Raw genomic sequence first — 18,981 nt, 5'->3', positions numbered from 1 at the left:
TTAACAGCCGAGGCTCTGGCGACCCCGAACTCCTGATGGATCTGTGGGGTGGGAGGGCGGTATGGCCTAGAAGGTTTCATGTGGTCATACGAAATCGTTCCCCAGATGGTCGGGCTGGTACCTTTATGGAGTTTGTTACCGGATCGTACCGGGTCTGCATCCGGCAGAGGTCCCTCAAAATCGATAGCACTCCACAAAGCCTTTGGGGAATGTCCTTATCGCTACAACAACAACAGCCAGTTCGCCATTATTATTTTGGCTAGAATTTGATATAGTCTCCAAATCCTCTTCCTCTTTTTTTTAGGCGTCTCTCTTCTTCTTGTCAACCTCACCTACCAGTGACAAATCCTGTAAATTTAGCAGGCGAGGTCCAGACGACTCCAATTTCTGCATGGAAGAAGATGGTTATATGGCCAAAAAGGTTCGATTTGGTAATATGAAATTATTTCCCAAATGTTCGGGATAGCACCTTAATCGTAATATTTTCCGGAACGTACCGTGCAAAGATTCAGCAAAGGATTGTAAAAATCAATGAAACACCCACAACCTTCAAGCAGTCTCCTTATAGCTTCAAGAAGGTGAAGAAGATTGCGCCTTGCGCTCGTTTACAACGTGGTCCTTAGTGCTCTTCTTTAGCGTAACAGGTGTTCTTCAGAGCCAGCAAGAATACAACAGTTATCTCAATGCTCGGGATAGCACCTTAATCGTAATATTTTCTGAAACGTACCGTGAAAATATTCAGCCAAGGACCACCAATATCTATGAAACTCACACAAGCTTCAAGAAGTCGCCTTATCGCTTCAAGGAGCAGCAGACGATTTCGCCCTACGCTCGTTTACAACGTGGTCCTTAGCGTTCAGTTGTTCTTCAGAGCCTGCAAGAATACAACAGTTATCTCAATGGCAGTTCCAAGTGAATAAAAAATATCATCCCATCGGTTACAGTCGACGATCATTTCATAACGCAGGTGATCATTTCCAGATCCATTAGTGGTCTGCTACGTGAACTGCTGCTGAACAACATACTTTTTCTGGAATGGTTCGTACTTTATAAATAACTACAAGGCGCGACAGGTTTCGAAGAGATTTGAAGTCGATCTTCTATTTCAATTTGCTTCGTGCTCCTTTTTAATTTATCCTAAAAATTGGCGGGACGGGTCTTACATGTTTTACGTCGACTCCAAACGACATCTGCAAAAACAGATGAGTTTTCACTGAAAAGCTTTTTTATGGCAGGAATACACTTGGGGTGTTTGCAAAATATATCTAAAATTTTGATGTTACTTTGCACAAGACTTGAACCCAGGACCCTCGGTGTGGTAGGCGGAGCACCCTGCCACCACACGACGGCGGCCGCACTTTATTGCCCGGGCACAGCAACATCGAAAATTTAGAAAATTTTTTTTAATGGAATCTCGGGCTGGAGCGCAGAAAACTACTTCGTAAGTCGGCTTCGCATTTTACTTTTATTTTTCGTTCAACATAGTTAAATCCAACTGAGGGATGTAGACAACCTTTTCCACTATCAGGTGACAAACCGGCTTGGTAGGAAGAGTTCAAACATCTTCCTGTAGCGCACTCACAAGGGCATTAACTTCAGAGGCTTTAAATCGGTTATGTAATATCCAAGAGATTGACCTCTTTATCAAAGAAACGCCTTCTCAAGGTGCTCCTAGGTTGTGGGCGTAGAATATCATGTTATAGCGTGCAAACTTACATGACCCCTCTCAATGTTAAAGCGGTCCACACATATCCTATGAAATTCTTTGGCACTAACTGAATGATCTACCTTCCGCCGAAGAAGTACAGAAAAGAAGGCGAGTTCACTGAGATATTGCGCAAAGCTCGGCCCATATCCATATCGATACCTCTTTTGAACTCAGTGAATTTGTTTCAATCCGAGATTTTCCCTATCCAGTATTCATTTAGATCAATACAATACGATTTAAAAAAACCGAGAACAGTTTAGGCATCTTCTCCCATAGCTAGGCGGCTATGGACGTCTGGTTGGTAAGTGTTGGGAATGGGCCATGAATCTGGTGCTTCGATTTAGTGCTTCTCCGATTTGTATGCCGTGATTAATATATATACCTCAAAGATATAGGCAATGAGTAAGAGAGGGTTCTTAAGCCGTTACCACGACGAGTTATCATCATTTATTTGAACTTTATCTTCTAGGCTATTTTTTGGGCTTCTTAACAAGGCACGCCAGCTATCCCTGTTTCGCGATAAGGTCTTTAATTGTTACTACTAAGTGAGAGCAAGCATTCTACCACAACTCTTTTTCAGAACACATTCTAAGTTTGGCTCTTCCATTGCTTTCAAATACGGGTGACGATTGGAATATTTTCTCAATCGGAGCTAGCCTTCTTTGATAAGATGAATAGAAGGGATATATTCAGATTAGTTACGCTACTCATCAGCAACTAGAGAAAGGAGTTCTGTGCAGCACGGATAGAATTGGAACGCAGTACCACAAGTCGCAACTTCAATATTCTAGGCGAAAAGGCGGAGAGCCTACTACGCAACAGAATTAATAAAGAGGGGACTCATTCTCGAGCTTTGGCACCGACATGTGGCATTAGAGCTAATTGGATTGAAGATTTTAATATCGGGACGCAGGCAGTGTTCATATACCTTTTGTAGGCTCTTCTTGAAATAGTCTTTGAAAACACTAAGATCTTCGAATCCATGCGAATCATAAAATGACGCACACACACAGACCCGAATGGCCGGACTAGACTGCGCAATCTGTTTAAACTTAACCCATTCCAATTTTTCTCTAATATCAATTACAAAAACCATTGTATAAAGCAATATGAGCAAAGCTCGCTAATTAAATACATATTAATCCATTACATTTCTTGCAGGTAATGTTAGCCGTTGCTCCCACATGCTGACAGGTCATTCCAGATGTATGTCTTCAAATCATATTCCTTGTTTAGCGTGGTCATCATGAAACCAAAAAATTGTCTTATGATATTTGACATGGCCTGTCTCAACCTGAGCGTCGGGCCTAAAAAATTAGAATAACTAAGATATCCTTAAACTTAAGTCGGAACTCTTCCTAAGATACTTCAAGCAGTTCTTAAACCATGTATGTCAGAAAGACAGGCACGTTAGCCCTGGGGTGCTAACCGTCACTGAAATGACTGCACTTTACACCTTCTACACTTTGCAAGCCAAGATAAAGAAGTCGCTGGGGGTTTAACAGCCTTGTGCTGAATGAAATCATATGCGGTACTCTGCAAGCCTGGATAGTGCAAATCCCAAGACAGAATTGAGAATTGAGAGGGACACAAGCTGACCCTTGTATTACGCATTACGCTCAAACGCATAATTGTATTTCACATATTATAGTAGAGACAAAGTTCAAGCAGAAAACGCGAAACAAAACGAGTGACAACGGGAAAGGGACGATCAATATAAGTTGTTCCGTGGACAATAGGGTACTGCGCATACTGCGTTGCAACAGATTCCAGTTATCTGAATACTCTAGAGGATGTAGCGACGCCGAGTAGTGACAACCGAAGCTTCTTGTTTGTGAAGATGCTAGTAGGGATCTCAGGGCAAAACATTTTCAATGGCAACGAAGACGCCATTGTGGATAAAACAAGTGTGATCTCTTACCCGTCAACTGCTTGACAGGACGTTCAAGATGGCTAATTTTTGGCATTTTGGCAGCGTTTTGACAGGATGTTCAATATGGCGGCGCATACGGTGGCCTATCTTCAGCGGCTGATAGAAAGAGGTACAGGATGAAAGCATGATAGTCACTTTGAAAATCAGGTAATCCATTCTATAATTTTGACGTCTATGCAGAAGTTGTCATACTTGGAAGACGCGATAAACGAACAAAAAATGCTCAGCTGTCTCATTCTCCACTAGGCAGGAAGATAGACTAGGTTGTAAACTATCCTGCTCAAATGCCACAAGTAGCCTGCCAGTATCTACTGGGAAAATTTGTCACAAAGTTTTCCACAGTAGCTTCGATGGTCGCAGATGGAAGCGCTGGAATTTTCTGCTGGCCCAGAAATGTCTGTTCAGAACTCCTTTTGTGCAAGTTGCTAGCCATCTTATTCGCAGAAATTTTTTTATCTTTGCAGTTCTTAGAATCAAGCATTCCAACTAGTTGTTGTTGTTGTTGTAGCAATGCTTCGCCTCATCCAATAAGTGCGACCACTCACAAATTGTCATCAATATTCGCTAAAGAGTCCAAGGAAACTTGCAGTTTCAACAGCGTTGGACTAGAGAGATAAGGGTGCTAGAGATAATGGCTAGACATTTCAATTTAAATATTGAATTTTCTGGGGGGGGTTGCTTTCCTCAGCTGCGAGTTTAGGGTATTTGTCTTTAAGAATGGGGTACACCGGGCAATTCCTGGCATAGTCGGCCGATGCCTTTTGGTGGATGTGTCTGAGAGCCTTTTCATGCTCCTTTTCTTCATTTACTTGCAACTCTTTCCTCCTCATTTCTCAATAGCCAAAATAAATTGTTCACACAACCTTTCCTCTATCGCCCCATCATTTACATAATTGAAAATTTCCCAAATACTTCCATCAGTATTACTCTTTTAACGAAAGCTTCCTCCAATTCGCTTATGCCTGTCTGAACGCCGCCAGCATCCCGCGATAGTTTAGTTAGTCGAATAGTGATTGCAACAAATTAATAAACATTCAATTTGAAAGTAATATGGCGCCTAGCGGTCAAATGTGAAAAAATTCTTTCTATCAAACACCGCCATAACGTTTCGCACCCGAAACCCGAGCAGCCGCCCTTTCATGCGCCTCACAGTAATAGATGAGGCGATATTGGTAAAATGTCCATGAGAGACGATTATATTGACTATGCACTTTAGTCACGATTCTATACAAATCAATATTTGCATATAGAAGAGGTGGCGGGCGACAGCAGGTACAGCTCACAGCGGCTAGCAAATAGGCAATCAAAGCATAAAATAAATCGCATGCGTTAGAAATGAGCATCGAATTCTATTAAAAAATGTGCTGGTAGAGAGCTTTGAAGAATGCCGCCGCAAAGAAAGAAATGCGGTGGCGTTCGACGGCTCGTTGACCAGCAAGCAGCAAATACTTTGTACCAGCTATCAATTACACCAAGAGAGTCGAGGCAAATACAAGTGCAAGTTCTATGACGTGACGCCGATGGGTGTAATGCACGTATGTTGCTAGAACGGAAAGCGCGGGGGGAGCGACACTAAGCGGTTGAATGTTGAAATATTTCAATTTAGGTAAAGCGAGCCGACGACGTAGCGCAATAAGCTGCTATGAGTATGCTGTACCACAGGCGGTCTGACTAGCCATTGTAGATTCCTCCACTAATAACGTTGTACTTGTACGTCAAGTGTGATATGCGCATACGCGCCCCGCGTGTGTAGTTTGCGCAGGCGCATATGTAAGTAATAGCACTTGAAGAAGTTTTGTACTATACAAAAGTTGGGCCGCTCAGGATACATAAGATAATAAACAATATTTTGACAAATCGCCTAAAATTGAGTGGCGCAAAATATTATTTTCAATTTCAACACAACTCTAAAGCGCATGCGCACTGTTGCGCTGTGGTAAAAACTACATCACAACAACAAACCAACCAATCATAGGCGGCATGCGTCCAATTGTTTAGTCGCACCATGTTTGTAGCCGCAGGATGCTAATGATTGCAAATTAATAATTTAATATTGCTACAGCGTTTTGTTTTGTAAAGGGCATCAAGAGGCTATGCGCGTTTGCGCCTGCGCAGAGCTTTTTTTTTACTAAATCATATGAAGATAAATTTCAATGTAATCCTATTAAAGTGTCGAAATGAGGCGCATGCAGAGTAGTGTGGTGCCTGGTTTATGCGTTTTTCATTAGTCATTTTATTACCCTTTTGACTGTTTTATATATAAACATGTGGCCCTATATCTTAGGCATATATATTTTGTTTCAACTATGATGAAGGCAGAGTAAAACAAGTAAGGATGAGACTGTCTTCGGCTGTGCCGAATACTTCATACCTTTCATGAATGGGGCTGAACAACAATCCTATCCCATTCGTAATATCCAAATAATCGGATGTATAAGATAAGAAATATATAGTGAACAGATTTACATACCTAAGCGAATTTTAAGATAAATATATAATAAAACAAGTAAGGAAGGCTAAGTTCGGGTGTAACCGAACATTACATACTCAGCTGAGAGCTTTGGAGACAAAATAAGGGAAAATCACCATGTAGGAAAATTAACCTAGGGTAACCCTGGAATGTGTTTGTATGACATGTATATCAAATGAAAGGTATTAAAGAGTATTTTAAAAGGTAGTGGGCCATAGTTCTATAGGTGTACGGCTTTTTCGAGATATCGCCATAAAGGGGAGTGTTGGTAGTTGTATATGTGAAGGCGTTTTCCAGATATCGACCAAAATGTGGACCAGGGTGACCCAGAACATTATCTGTTGGATACCGCTAATTTATTTATATATGTAATACCTGCCAAGATTTTAAAAACTTTTTCATTTTCTTCTACTTAATATGGTAGGTGTCGCTCCCATTTTACAAAGTTTTTTCTAAAGTTAAATTTTGCGTCAATAGACCAATCCAGTTACCATATTTCATCCCCCTCTTCATATTTGGTATAGAATTATGGCATTTCTTTAATTTTTCGTAATTTTCGATATCGGAAAAGTGGGGGTGGTCATAGGCGGATTTCGGCCATATTTTATACCAAGATAAAGTGAGTTCAGATAAGCACGTGAACTAAGTTTATTAAAGATATATCGATTTTTCTCAAGTTATCGTGTTAACGGCCGAGCGGAAGGACAGACGGTCGACTGTGTATAAAAACTGGGCGTGGCTACAACCGATTTCGTTCATTTTCACAGAAAACAGTTATCGTCATAGAATCTATGTCCCTACCAAATTTCACAAGGATTTGCAAATTTTTGTTCGACTTATGACATTAAAAGTATTCTAGACGAATTAAATGGAAAAGGGCGGATTTACGCCCAATTTGAAATTTTCTCTTATCTTTGTATTTTGTTGCACCATATCATTACTGGAGTCGAATGTTGACATAATTTACTTTTATACTGTAAAGATATTAAATTTTTTGTTAAAACTTGACTTAAAAAAAATTTTTTTTTAAGTGGGCGTGCTCGTCATCCGATTCCGCTAATTTTTATTTAGCACACATACAGTAATAGGAGTAACGTGTCTACCAAATTTCATCATGATATCTTCAACGACTGCCAAATTAAAGCTTGTAAAACTTTTAAATTACCTTCTTTTGAAAGTGGGCAGTACCACGCCCATTGTCCAAAATATTTCTAATTTTCTATTTTGTGTCATAAGATCAACGCACCTACCAAGTTTCATCGCTTTATCCTCTTTGGTAATGAATTATCGCACTTTTTCCGTTTTCCGAAATTTTCGATATCGAAAAAGTGTGCGTGGTTGTAGTCGGATTTCGTTCATTTTAAATAGCGATCTAAGATGAGCACCTAGGAACCCACGCACAAAATTTCATCAAGATACCTCAAAATTTACTCAAGTTATCGTGTTTACAGACGGACGGACAGACGGACAGACGGACGGACGGACGGACGGACATGGTTAAATTAATTTCTTTTTTCGCCCAGATCATTTTGATATATAGAAGTCTATATCTATCTGTATTAGTTTATGCCGTTACGGATTACCGTTATGCGAACAAAGTTAATATACGCTGTGAGCTCTGCTCAGCTGAGTATAAAAAATAGGTAGGTACTTTGTGTGAGGATGCAAATTTTCGCTTTCTTTGTAGTCTAAATGAAATTGCTATGACCATGAATCACTTTCCTCAACAACATGTGACGTATACGTAAGCATTTAGTGAAATTTGAAGCTTCTAGATGTTAAAATTTGGCAGAAATTACGAAAAGTATCTTATCCGAACAATCGGTTCTAGGGGACATATGCTACATCTACGACCGATCTCTTAAAAAATTTTCAGACAACCATATTTGCAATATATACAAAAGCACGTGGTGAAGTTATAAAGTTCTAGCTTTTAAAATGAGGCAGAAATTACGAAAAGATTATTATCTGAAAAATCGGTTGTTGGGGATATATGCTATATATATAACCGATCTCATCTATTTCTTCGGACAACAGTATGCGCAATATACGAAACCATGTGGTGAAGTTTGAAGCTTCATTCTGAAAAACTGAGGAAGATATGACTAAAAACATCTTTTCTGAAAAATCGGTTGTATGGGGGATATATGCTATAGTGGTCCAATCCGCCCGGTTCCGACAAGTGTCCAAGCGGACACCTAAATATACTCGCTCACCAAATTTTATCAAGATATCTCAAAAATTTAGAGATAGTCGAACTTGGCTAAATCAACTCAGCTCTTCATTCTGATCATTTCGGTATATTTATTGATGGGTCTAATATTTTCCTTTAACGACTTACAATTTTGAGATTAGCGAAAAACTTAATATACTATTTCATTTTCATGAAAGGTATAAAAAAGACTCAACTTTTAGCAATGACTTAAGATAGTAAACCGTATGGAAATTATTTGTTGCCTGAAAAATTTTTTTGTAAAAGTACTCATAAACTGCACATAAGTTCTCATATTGATTAATGTAGACTGTGTATTCGCTCAAACCATTAGTTTAGAACAATAAACCTTCTGGTATCCGAGGCATTCCGAAACCGCCCCCAGTTCGGGTAGCACAAAACTGCCTAGAGCTCGGAACTTCATATACGAGGGCTGGTCAATCGCATAGGAAATGGGTGATCGCCTCCTTCCAACCATAAACACCACAGTTTCTGCACTGTTAAAGCGGATTCCCATTCTCTCCGCGTGTAAGCCAAATGGCCAGTGTGCTGTAATGATGGATATGACCCTACATACTTCCTAGACATATTCAGTTGAGACTTTGTCCTTCTAGGGTTGTAGTCAGGCCATGTTTGCTTGGTAATTTTGCAGGTATCAGTATAGGACCAATAGCGAATTACGATTTTATTGAGATTGATAATAAAGTCACCTTTTTTTACGAAAGTGGCCTTTGCACCGTGTCACCCTCAGAGGTGTCTAACTATGCACCGGCCTTCGCCAGTTAATACGGGTTTTCACTGCCGTCCTCTGTTGCTGTAACCGTGTACCCAAGTGAACGTTATGGCCGCAAAATTTGCTGCTTCGCTTTGAGCGCTGCTTGGCTGTACGGGTATATGCGTATCTTAACGTCGCTTACTCATTTCCTAACAGGAGAATACAAGCCCTCTTTATACTTAGTACCCCTGCTCGAAAGATAATAGCGAGTTTGGATGGATACTGCGACTTTTAGCTTGTATATCCCAGCTAAAAACAACAAGTAGCCGAATAATTTCGATTTGTGTACTTTATAACATTCTTAACAGAACGTTGGTCCATACATTATTTGAGTATTGCTCATGCTTTATTTGATCCGTAGATATGCCTCCCGAATCCTAAAAAGCCGACCCCAAGTAACTCAAGGGGCGGCAGTTTGACGCCCATTATCCTAAAACAAACTGCTGTTGTTTTATTACGGCTTCATTCAAACTATTTGCAGCCAGTATCTAGATATTGTGGCAGTGATGCTAAAGATTTCTTTCCCTGATCTGTTTAGTAGGTCCTATTTTCTTCTTCAATCATAATTCGGCCTGGTTTGCCTTGTCATCTTGTATATTGCCGAGGAGTACCAGTTGGATACCGCTAATTTAAATAATCTGCTGTTTATGTTTCTTTTGCTTATGGAAGTACTTTTGAAGTCATATATCTCAAAGTCATATAAAGGAAATTCTTAGTTTTTGCACTACGCACCCTATATAGGGGACACTAAAACAAAACCTTCCGCCATACAGAACTAGGCTTCTTTCGACCAATTTATTCTACTCTAGAAAATCGAACAATAAATATTGCTAGGGACATTGTTCGTTCATAAGCTGATTATCGAATTTCCCAAGACCTCCTGGAATGTCAAGATACGTGCCTTTTCATTTACACATTTGCTATCCAAGCTTTGTTAAAAATAATCCTCTGCTAATCTGGCCCTTGCACTTCGATGACCTGTATAGATGTACGTAATGCAATTCTCTATCTAGGTTTTCCTTTTTCAAATGAGGAATCATCGATAGCCTCAACTTCAGTATGGGACTTCGGCCGCACTCCCCGCGACGTTACCGTTATGTATTCTGTTCGGAGACGGGTTGAGTATTAGGCTTGACTTCTGTTGGGCTACGTTGCATTTTTTGAATGTCGCACGTCATTCCATAAGCTGGAGAAGCAACATACGCATATGACAGGTTATTGCCGCCCTAACGCATTAAGTAGATACAATACGTCACTTACTTGGCGGAAAAGAAAAAACTGACTGCCTGATGTAGGTGTAAGATTTTGCTTAAAGCAGCGGTAACACCTCTCCCAAAAATTAGCCAAGAAGTTCGTGATGGTGAAGGGTTGATTGAAGTATGCCTTCCACTCCACAAGAAGCGCAATACCTAAACAACATCAACTATTTCGGTATCGGCTTCCTAAATGCCGCATAAAACGATCTAGCAACCGTGTTGTGTGAAAAACTTGTTGACATCTTTAGTGGGGATTCAGAGCGTTGATAAGCTCAATTCAAAGCTTCCTCCACTTAACTGTCGGCCCAATTGTCTCACGGGGGTGGGTGGTGAGATGGCCTAGTTGGTCCAATGTGGTCATATTAAATCGTTCCCGAAATGACGGAAGATTACCTTAATTATGCTTGTTACCCTACGTATCCGATCTATATATTTCCGGCAAAGGACCATTAACACCGATCAACAGCGAAACAATAACATTCTCTACAAGTTTTTCGAGGCCAAAAAAGATTTCTCAGAGTCACACACACTAAGTGTTTACTATCTGCGAAGATGGCATCAATACTGTGGCGAATACTATCAGTTCTATACATCACTATGCTGCTACTAAATAAATGCACAACAACAATAAATCAAGCAGCCACACTTATGGAAATGTACACACTAAAGCAAGCAGCAGTACATACACATAACCAGCAGCTTGAAGCAGAGAGATTATTTCACATACACATATGTAGTCAGCAAATAAGAGTGAAGAAGAAAGAGAAATAATCAAACATCACGTTATCATCAGCTAAGAGCAGAAGTTGTAACTCACACATACACACGCATATAGCTAAATAACCAAGTATGAGATACAACTGTTTCATAAGGCATGTTCGTGAAGAGTTTAGACCTTAGGATAAGTAGGTGAACGAGGCTAACTGAGAGTGTAAAAGCAGCGCGGCGCAAGCGATAATTGAAGAACGCCAGTATCGTAATTGTTCTTCTGCCACAGCAGAGTTGTAAATGAAGAAAATTTTGCCACTCTAAATATGTGCGTTATTTATTCGACAGTTCAGCGATTCGAACGTTAACAGAAGGTGCATAATAATCCGGAATTTACCAAAATTCGTAACAACCCTTCAAAAAACACGAGTACTACCTTTGGGAGTATAGGGTGTTCCAAAACTAATCTGTATTCATACAAAAAATGTGCTCCAATTAACATTGCGATGTCCTAGGAGAGGAGTAGGTGATCCCGCTCTCGCTTTGTTTGTGAGTATTCCATAGAGTACATACGTGAGAATACTTTCCAAAGTACTTTCACTGTAGTACTCCATGGAACACCCACAGAGGATCATATGCCAAAGTACTAAAGAGGAATTGTGTCGGAAAGAATTATCAGAGTGAATTTAATTTAAAACAAGTAAGGAAGGTTAAGTTCGGGTGTAACCGAACATTACATACTCAGTTGAGAGCTATGGTGACAACATAAGGGAAAATAACCATGTAGGAAAATGAACCGAGGGAAACCCTGGAAAATGTTTACATGATATGTGTATCAAATGAAAGGCATTAAAGAGTATTTTATGAGGGAGTGGGCCATAGTTCTATAGGTGGACGCCATTTAGGGATATAGCCATAAAGGTGGATCAGGGTTGACTCTAGAATGCGTTTGTACGATATGGGTATCAAATGAAAGGTATTAATGAGTATTTTAAAAGGGCGTGGACCTAAGTACTATAGATGGACGCCTTTTCGAGATATCGCCGTAAAGATGGACCAGGGGTGACTCTAGAATGCGTTTGTACGATATGGGTATCAAATGAAAGGTGTTAATGAGCATTTTAAAAGGGAGTAATCCTTAGTTCCATAGGTGGACGCATTTTCGAGGTATCGCACTAAAGGTGGACCAGGGGTGACTCTAGACTTTGTTTGTACGATATGGGTATCAAATGAAAGGTGTTAATGAGTATTTTAAAAGGGAGTAATCCTTAGTTCCATAGGTGGACGCCGTTTCGAGATATCGCCATAAAGGTGGACCAGGGGTGACCCTAGAATTCGTTTGTGCAATATGGGTATCAAACGAAAGGAGTTAATGAGTATTTTAAGAGGGAGTGGGCGTTTCTGGACCAGGGGTAACTCTAGACTTTGTTTGTACGATATGGGTATCAAATGAAAGGTGTTAATGGGCATTTTTAAAAGGGAGTGGGCCTTCGTTCTATAGGTGTTCGCCTTTTCGAAATATCGCCATAAAGGTGGACCAGGGGTGACTCTAGAATGAGTTTGTACGATATGGGTATCAAATTAAAGGTATTAATGAGAGTTTTAAAAGGGAGTGGTGGTAGTTGTATATGTGAAGGCGTTTTCCAGATATCGACCAAAATGTGGACCAGGGTGACCCAGAACATCATCTGTTGGATACCGCTAATTTATTTATATATGTAATACCTGCCAAGATTTTAAGGGTTTTTTATTTCGCCCTGCAGAACTTTTTCATTTTCTCCTACTTAATATGGTAGGTGTCACAATCATTTTATAAAGTTTTTTCTAAAGTTATATTTCGCGTCAATAAAACAATCCAATTACCTTACCATATTTCATCCCTTTTTTCGTATTTGGTATAGAATTATGGCATTTTTTCATTTTTCGTAATTTTCGGTATGGAAAAAGTGGGCGTGGTCATAGTCGGATTTCGTTCATTTTTCATACCAAGATAAAGTGAGTTCAGATAAGTAAAGGCGGCCACCGTGGTGTGATGGTAGCGTGCTCCGCCTATCACACCGTACGCCCTGGGTTCAACTCCCAGGCAAAGCAACATCAAAATTTTAGAAATAAGATTTTTCAATTAGAAGAAAATTTTTCTAAGCGGGGTCGCCCCTCGGCAGTGTTTGGCAAGCACTCCGGGTGTATTTCTGCCATGAAAAGCTCTCAGTGAAAACTCATCTGCTTTGCAGATGCCGTTCGGAGTCGGCATAAAACATGTAGGTCCCGTCCGGCCAATTTGTAGGGAAAATCAAGAGGAGCACGACGCAAATTGGAAGAGAAGCTCGGCCTTAGATCTCTTCGGAGGTTATCGCGCCTTACATTTTTTATTTTAGATAAGTACGTGAACTGAGTTTAGTAAAGATATGTCGATTTTTGCTCAAGTTATCGTGTTAACGGCCATGCGGAAGGACAGACGGACGACTCTGTATAAAAACTGGGCGTGGCATCAACCGATTTCGCCCATTTTCACAGAAAACAGTTAACGCCATAAAATCTATGCCCCCACCAAATTTCAAAAGGATTGGTTAATTTTTGTTCGACTTATGGCGTTAAAAGTATCCTAGACAAATTAAATGAAAAAGGGCGGAGCCACGCCCATTTTTAAATTTTCTTTTATTTTTATATTTTTTTGCACCATATCATTACTGGAGTTGAATCTTGACATAATTTACTTATATACTGTAAAGATATTACATTTTTTGTTAAAATTTTACTTTTAAAAAAAAATTTTTTTAAAAGTGGGCGTGGTCCTTCTCCGATTTTGCTAATTTTTATTAAGCGTACATATAGTAATAAGAGTAACGTTGCTGCCAAATTTCATCATGATATCTTCAACGACTGCCAAATTACAGCTTGCAAAATTTTAAATTACCTTCTTTTAAAAGTGGGCGGTGCCACGCCCATTGTCCAAAATTTTACTAATTTTCTATTTTGCGTCATAAGTTCAACTCATCTACCAAGTTTCGTCGCTTTATCAGTCTTTTGTAATGAATTATCGCACTTTTTCGGTTTTTCGAAATTTTCGATATCGAAAAAGTGGGCGTGGGTATAGTCCGATAACGTTCATTTTAAATAGCGATCTGAGATGAGTGCTCAGGAACCTACACACCAAATTTCATCAAGATACCTCAAAATTTACTCAAGTTATCGTGTTAACGGACGGACGGACGGACGGACGGACGGACGGACGGACGGACGGACGGACATGGCTCAATCAAATTTTTTTTCGATCCTGATTATTTTGATATATGGAAGTCTATATCTATCTCGATTCCTTTATATATGTACAACCAACCGTTATCCAATCAAACTTAATATACTCTGTGAGCTCTGCTCAACTGAGTATAATGAAAGTAAATGAAGAGGGGCAATACAACTTTTATATTTTTCACTACGAATATTCTTAGGTTATTTAGCATTTGCCGTGAATAAAGAATTTAATATTTCTCTATACTATAGTAAGTACCTATACATAAAACCAGTACGCTGTTGCATTTTATCAGAGTTGCCATAGTAAAATATTATTATCAGTTATTTGTATGCAATATTTTACTTTTGGCAACTCTGTTCGATCGTCATCGTGTTTTGATCACGGTCGTTAAAAAACGAGCAATGATAGGCTGATGGTGGTCCGTAAACGCATTGCAAAGGAGTATTGTTAGAGTACTCCAACATGAAGAAAATGGAACACGTAATCCGACAATTTTTGCAGGGAATACCTTTGCACATTGGCATACAAAATCGCCAAGAGATCGTCTACTTCAGTTTTGTACTCCGATAGAAATTCAGTAAAACAACCAGTCAATCAGTCTACGTTTGTACTTCAAGTATCTCATATGTGAAGTCTATGCTCAAACATTTTCCCTATACACACATACCACTACAAAAAAATATCGTTTGTATTCGAAGCTTTGCCTGTGTTGTGCACTACTGGTGTACTTCATGTTTTCAACTTCAACAGAACCTTCTTAATGACGCCGCGTAACATTTGGTCGTAGCGATTTTTCTTAATTTTACCGTTAATATTTTTTTTATTTCAACCCTCCAACTTGTTTCGTTCATTAGAATTTTTCTTACATATTTGTGTATGTTTGTATGATATTTTTTTAGTTTTTTTGTTTTCTTGCTCTACGAAGTTTTACTCATTTTTTGCTGTGCTAAGTTCATTTTACTCATTAGCGGTGCTGTTTTGCATTTTTTCTTATCTTTGGTGTACTTTTTTACTTGGGTTATTGATTTTTTTAGATGACGGAGAAATTTTAAATTTTTTTTATTTTCTTCTCTTAGTTCTCGTTTATTTTTATACTCAGCTGAGCAGAACCCACAGAGTATACTAATTTTGTTCGCTTAAGGGTAATGCGTAACGGCATAAACTAAGGGAGATAGATATAGAATTCGATATATCAAAATGATCTGGGCGAAAAAAGAAATTCATTTAGCCATGTCCGTCCGTCCGTCCGTAAACACGATAACTTGAATAAATTTTGAGGTATGCTAATGAAATTTGGTACGTGAATTCATGTGCACTCTTCTCAGATCGCTATTTAAAATGAAGGAAATCGCACTACAACCACGTCCACTTTTTCGATATCAAAAATTTCGAAAAAACCGGAAAAGTGCGATAATTCACTACCAAAGACGGATAAAGCAATAAAACTTGGTAGGTGTGTTGACCTTATGACACATAATAGAAAATTAGTAAAATTTTGGACAATAGGGGTGCAACCGCCCACTTTGAAAAGAAGGTAATTTCAAAGTTTTGCAAGCTGTAATTTGGCAGCTGTGTTTGTAATGTTCGGTTACACCGTTTACTTGTTTTTTATACCCAGGTGCACTTGTACACAGGGTATTATAACGTTGATTGGATAACGGTTGGTTGTACAGATATAAAGGAATCGAGATATCAAAATCATCAGTATCGAAAAAAGTTTGATTAAGCCATGTCCGTCCGTCTGTCCGTCTGTTAACACGATAACTTGCGCAAATATTGAGATATCTTCACCAAAGCTTATCTGGACCCAGAATAAACTGGTATTGAGCAAAATCGGACGATAACCACACCTACTTTTTCCATATCGAAAATTTAGACAAATGGAAAAATGAGATAGTGCAGAAACGAATAACTATAAGCTAATGGAATTTGGTAGATGGATTGGTTTTATAACTCAAATTTTAAAAAACGGGCGTGGCACCACGACATATTTGGAAGAAGAAAATTTGGAAGTTTAACACTATCCTTGCTAAATTAGTGAAGATAATCAAAATCGGTTAAAGACAACACCCACTTTTTCTAAAGGTCTAATCTTAACAAACTTTGCAATAACTTTAATGGCATTTAACTTCAGTTGACTGTTATTTTACCTCAGTTTACCGTCACTTTTTTTGTTACTCTTACCAAAATACTTTGAATGTCATAAGTCGAACAAAAATAACCCAATTCGAACGAAATTTGGCATAAAAATTTTTTTCATAGCTACAACTGTTTGCTCTGAAAATGAGCGAAATCGCCTGAAAGTCACGCCTACTTCAGCGTTTCAAGTGCACAGCTGAGTATGTAATGTTCGGTTTCAGCCGAACTTAGACTTTCTTACTTGTTTTTCTGTGTTTTTATTTGCTTTCTTCTTTGGCTCGTTTTAGTCCTCTTATCCATATCTTGTGTGTTTCTCTCTTATGTGTATACTTCAGCTGCTGACCACCACCGTTACGTCTCCTTTACCGTTAGTTGCTAATGAGCCGTTTCTTGTTGGCTACCACGGTTTCCTTTAACTGTTGTTAACTTAATTTATTTCAGTTTATTTATTTTTATACCTTTCATGAATATGAAATGGTATATTAATTTGGTCCGATGTTTGTAACGTTGAGAAATATAGAAGATAGACTCACCATTAAGTATAGCGAATTGATCAGGGCGACGAACTGAGTCGATATAGCCATGTCCGTCTGTCTGTCCGTCCGTCTGTATGTTTGAATGTAAACTAGTCCCTCAAATTTTGAGATATCTTAATGAAATTTGGCACAAGGATGTACTTTTGTATTATATTAGACATTTGTCAAATCCGGTAGGATCGGACCACTATAACATATATCTCCCATACAACCGATCGTTAAGATAAGACGATTTTGGTCATTCCTGCCGCATTTTGGAAAGTATAAACGTGCAACTCGTTGATATATATTCTAATATATCATAGAAGAAAAAATCACTTTAATCGGAGCTATATGTAGTATATATTCCATACAACCGATCGTTCAGATAGAAAGATTTTTAACCATTTCTTCTTAATTTCCAATGTAAAAACGTTAAACTTGGTGATATTTATTCTAATATACCATAGAAGATTTCCTGAAAAAATCACTTTGATCGGTGCTATATGTAGTATATATCCCATGCAACCAATCGTTCAGATAGAAAGATTTTTGGCCATTTCTCCTTAATTTCCAATGTAAAAACGTTAAACTTGGTAACATATATTCTAATATATCATAGAAGATTTCCTGTAAAAATCATTTCGATCGGAGCTATATATAATATATATCCCATACAACCGATCGTTCAGATGAGGGGGTTTTTTGCAATTTTTTATTTTATATTTATCTTAAAAATCGTTTAGGTATATACATCTGTTCGCTATATATTTCTTATCTTATTCATCCAATTATTTGGAGATTACGAACCGGATAAGATTATTGTTCAGCCCAATTCATGAAAGGTATGAATTCTTCGGCACAGCCGAAAACAGTCCCGTCCTTACTTTTTTTTAGTTGGTATCAGCAATTGCAACTTCAGCATCAGCAACTTTATTATGACTTGTAATTCTTATAGTTTTATTGTTGTTGTTGTTGTTGTTCAACACTTGATTATAATCATAATTTGTGCTTCCTTTTACTTTGATAACTAACTCACGCATCACTGCCTTTAGCCAATTCTTCTTCCAATTCCACGCGATGATTACGAAGCGCTACTTACTTAGTAAGTACTAAGATACTACAGATTCATATTTAGTCGCTGCTGCATCCACTCGTTTAACATCCCTTCCTTGTTTGGCATAAGCCGCTTGTAACTAAGCGTGCGCCTTGTAAATACTAATTACTATTATCACTTCATTGCACAGTTACTTGCAGTTACTCGTTTTTGCTTAGTCCATCGACTTCGTGTAGCCGTGCCGCAGATGTGTGAATAATCAGCGCTTTTCTATAAATCTTTAGCTGCCTAGTGTGCCTGTGCGCCTATTTAGTGCCTTCTGGCCAGCCTATCTCATCAACCTTCAATCATGTTTGCGCGTGTTTATCGTAAAACCACTTCGTAATATCAACTGTTTGCCTACAATCAGCAACACTCAGTTCGATTAGATTTTAATCAAGTTTGACACGATTCGATTAAAAGTCGTTCTAAATCATTCAAGCACATCCTTCAATCATATTTGGTGCTTTACCGACTACTTGGAGCATACGACAATAATTGGTTCATGTAATTTTCGCATGTATCTGGAGCGTTAGGGAGTGGCCGGTGGAGTATGCACTCTAGCAAGAGGAAGTAAAATATGGCGAAGAAATAATTGAATAGTAGAAGAAGCAAGAACGGAGCTATTTTGGGCTGTGCTAAAGATCTCATAGTTTTCGTGTATATAACTGACTTAAAATCTGATTGAATCTTTGAGATGTAGTAGCTCGGATTAAGCTAATATTTGTATCAGGAGAAATAATAATTTGCGCTGCCTAGAGAGGTACCAGCTGTCAAAATAGACTAGGTGTAAGCTAGAAAGGTTCAGGCTGCAAGGGAAACTTTGCAGGAAGCTCAATGTGAAGAAGAAAAGGAAGACGGTACTTTATACATGTAAAAGAATGCTTCGATTTAAGTGGGGTCTATCGCTCTCTCT

This window comes from Eurosta solidaginis, chromosome 3, assembly GCF_040869045.1.
Source record: "Eurosta solidaginis isolate ZX-2024a chromosome 3, ASM4086904v1, whole genome shotgun sequence".
NCBI lineage: Eukaryota > Metazoa > Arthropoda > Insecta > Diptera > Tephritidae > Eurosta > Eurosta solidaginis.
Note: the sequence above shows the minus strand (reverse complement) of the source record.